This window comes from Camelina sativa, chromosome 6, assembly GCF_030686135.1.
Source record: "Camelina sativa cultivar CO46 ecotype springtype chromosome 6, ASM3068613v1".
Lineage (NCBI taxonomy): Eukaryota > Viridiplantae > Streptophyta > Magnoliopsida > Brassicales > Brassicaceae > Camelina > Camelina sativa.
In genome coordinates, this window is record NC_141885.1 from 2,970,454 (window position 1) to 2,974,670 (window position 4,217).

At 41.5% G+C, this 4,217-nt stretch overlaps 1 pseudogene; it reads left to right on the forward strand.

Moving 5' to 3' along the window:
• The first annotated feature begins 369 nt into the window (after positions 1-369).
• Positions 370-1,243, forward strand: LOC147942187 (cytochrome P450 71B17 pseudogene; annotated as a pseudogene).
• The last annotated feature ends 2,974 nt before the right edge of the window (positions 1,244-4,217 follow it).

The following is a 4,217-nucleotide window of genomic DNA, read 5'->3' on the forward strand; positions in this document are numbered from 1 at the left end:
CGTTCCACTCGCCACCTTACGGTGTAAAAGCGACATCTTTAAAACACCGAGAGTTAGCCTCGATCCAACAAGCTTAGGCCGGTTCCAATAGTTTTTGAAAATTCGGATGAGAGTCCTCTTAAGGTTTTAAGGTTGGCGGAAAGTAAGGTGATAGCCTAGCATTTGGCACATGTCGAGGACACAAACTTATATACAGCCTCCTTGGTGTTAGAACTCATGACCTAGACTATTGCAGCAGGGTTAATCGACAAAGACAAGGTCGAAGAGCTTGTGTCTGAAGCCGAGAGAGCTCATGGTAGTTTCACTTGCTCTGATTTCTTTCCTATTGTCGGAATTGGATGGCTCGTTGACAGTATTTTTCGGCAACATATGAGGCTCAAAGATGTTTTCTGCAAGCTCGATACTATGTTTCAAGGTGTGATCAATGACCATTTACATCCTAGAAAATATCAAAAGATAACAGAGATATCGTCGATGTTATGTTGTATGTGATGCATAAGCAAGACAAAGATGATTCCTTGAAGCTCATGATTGATCACATCAAGGCATTACTAACGGTAAGAAAAAAACAAGATTTGTTTCCACACATTTGGATTGAAACTGAATCTGCATATTTACAATTTTTGTTTTCTGTTTGCTAGAACTTGTTTCTAGGAGGGGTAGACACAGGAGATATTACTATGATAAGGGCAATGACGGAACTTGTTATAACCCCGTAAGTGATGAAGAAAGTTCAAGGTGAGATCCGAGACCGTCTTGGCAACAATAAGGAGAGAATCACCAAAGAATATCTCAACAAAGTTCCCTTCTTGAACATGGTGATCAAAGAAACATTCAGGTTACACCCAAAAACTCCTATTCTACTCCCAAGGGAAACAATGGCTCACATAAAGGTCCAAGACTATGATATTCCTCCAAAGACATAGATCTCGGTGAACACTTGGGCGATAGGAAGACATCTGAAATAATGGACAAACCCGAAAGAGTTTAACCTAGAGAGGTTTATCGATAGCCCTGTGGATTATAAAGGAGACATTTCGAGCTCTTATCGTTTGGGTCTGGTCGAAGGATATGTCCCGGTATAGCAATGGGGGTAGCTACTGTGGAATTATGACTCTTGAACTTACTTTACTACTTCGATTGGAGAGCACCTTATGGTATGACACATGAAGTTATCAATAAAAAAGTAGCTGGTGCCCTTACATTCGTCAGGAAAGTATTTCTCAAGCTCGTCTCTGTTTGAGTTTAGTGATTGCACCACAATTTGAGTTAAGTGATTGCACCAATCTCCAGTTCTAGACTTTGTACAAAGATTTGAATAAACTTTGTAACGCCCCAACCGCCACCTCTTATTGGACCACATGTTCAATCTAATTTATGGGCCCACTTTCCTTAATAAGCCTCACATCCTCTCACTAGGCCGGTGAGCCCACCCATATCTAACGGTCAGTTTGCTACGTCCGAGAGACTTTAAAGACTTGTTACCTTCTCTATAAATCACCACATGATCTTTTCATGTGTTTTGTCCTCACTCTTAAAGTTACGACAATCACTTCCCGGAAGGTTACCCATCCTGAAACTATTCTAGCTCAAGCACGCTTAACTCTGAAGTTCTCTCATGACCCTGTACCGAAAAGATAATTGCACTTTGGTGACATAGGTGGCCAAATCAATTATTTTAAGTCTCTCTGCAAGTCCCTGAAATTAGGGTGTCCCATTTCACCCCCACTAACACATCGCAACCTCCTCGTTGTGCACCAAGACCGTCACCCCCGATGGTGTGAGCCTACTCGATTCCACACTCGTCTGAGTTTGGCTCTGATACCAATGGTAACGCCCCGATCGCCATCTCTTAGTGTGCTCCATGTCCATTTCCAGTCCATGGTCTTAATGGGCCTGATGTTCTCTCACTAGGCATGTGAGCCCATCCTTATCCGACAGTCTGTTCGCTACGTCCGGAAGGCTTTAAAAACTTTTTGACTGTCTGTAACGCCCCCGAACCGTACTATGACCACATAGGCCATCAGACAGCCACGAGACGCTACGATGGGAATTGCACCGGGTCAATCGGTCGAGGGACGGAAGCTGCAGACTTCCCGACCGGTTCGTCCTAGTACAACTCCACCCGCAGCCGAGACTACTTAGGCTTTGCAACCCTTGCGGCCTGGTGCGTTGTGTCAGCCCGGACAAGGCCGAGTATCATTTGCAACTTGCCATGCCTTTGTAAAATCGAATGTATATTACTTCAATAGTTCTTTGCATTTGAAAACAAAAATATTAAAGCAATATACAAAAGATAGTCGGATAATTGTTTATAAAAACATAGGGTTTTACAAGAAACACAAGAAAAACCCTATCCGGTACCCTAAAGCTTGCTCCGGCTCTAGACTCACTTAGGCTTCCCTGCAAGACAAAAGTAATATCATGAGTAATCTAAGATTACTCAGTGAGCCTGGGTACCCCTTTCATCCTAAACAGGATACTACTTCCCCAACCCGACTACCCCAAGCAAGTAAAACAAACAGGCAAGGCAAGTCATCAAAGCTACACAACAGAAGCTATAGCGGAAGCAAAACAACAACAAACAAGTAAGCGAGAAAGAAATAGAACGACACGACTCTACTCGGACGATCTAAACTCGCTAACCATAGAAAAGACAACTAAAGGAACAAGGACCTCTTGGACACTTTAGACTCTTAACAACACCACACAAAAAGTAAGGATAACTAGAATAGTACAAGGGACTCTTGACATCCTAGACTCCTTCACCTAGGGCCCTTCGATAATCTATTCCGTTCTCCATACAACCAATGTTGAAACCTCCCCGGTAACCAACATAAGCTCCCGTGCTGAGACCACAAAGGTAACCATCACAAGATCCCTAAAGTTACATCGTCATGTAACGGTCACGCTAATAGCTAGTTAGCCGTGACTGTGTCTCGCGTAAGTGGTCTTTGAGAACTTCTTGCAAGACACGCACACACGTACGGAACCAGAAATATCGACTCTACTAATTCAAGCTAAGACTCAAGAAACAAATTCAAGAGACTTGCTGAACACACTTACAACCCAAACAAGCAAGAAAGTCGAGCCAACAAGCAAGAACAATCATGCGGTTCGACATGCAGTAATCAACAAGAACGAGAATGTAAATTCAAAGATCTTAAGATTAAAATAAATGCATGCAACCAGTTTAAACCCCTTAACTCAAGCAAGAAAAATCAAGCAAACAAGCAAGAACATTCATGCAAGAGTACATGCAAAATCAACAAGATCAAGAATGATAAATTCAAAGATCTTAAGATTAAAATAAATGCATGTAAATACTTAAATTCACTTAAGTAAACACTCAACCATCCGCATGCCAAAATAATATGATTTAACTAAGTAAATCTTATTTAAAATGCGCATGCAACAAAATTCGGTTTTAAACTTAACATGCATTAAGTTAATTAGCAACGGCTAACCTCAACCGAAAATATGCAAATAAAATTGCAAATAATCTATCTCCTTTCATGCATGCAACCGGTTTATTAAGCAAGTTATGCTAATAAAACAAATCGCTAAGTCACATGATGCATGTAAACCTTCTCACCAAATTTTAAGTCCACTGTTTCCTTAAAATGCAACCAGATTAACACTTAACCAATTCTTAGGTGAGATCAATGCATGTACTTATTTGCGCATGGTGATTCTATCATAAACCCTACCATGAATGCATGCAATCGATTTTAAACCAAAATAAACATGCAACTACTCTACATGCCTTACCACAGAACTCACCTTCACATGGTTATCTTCTCATAAAGCCTACCATGAACTGCATACAACAAAATTAAACTAATTTTACATGCATGCATTACCGCAGCACTCACCCTTTATGCCGATGATGGAAACTCGGATTTCACTGCGCCACTTGATCAGATCTCTCTTCCCTTAGCTCCAACCGCTAAGCGCCCCTTGGTCTCCTCTTGATCCACAGCTCAAAGACTCGGCGACAGCAACACCTTCTCTCTAAAGACTCCTTCTTTGCTTCTCCCTTAACTCACACTCGACCTCTCAACTCCACACTCTCTCAAGGCAATTTCTCTTTATCTTTCTCTCTTGGATTTGAGAGAAAAATCTTTTGAGTTTTAAACTGGCAAGAGTTTGGGAGAGAAATGAGAAAAACATCCTTCTCAAACTCGAAAAGGGTCCTTAAATAGGCGAGAGACTCT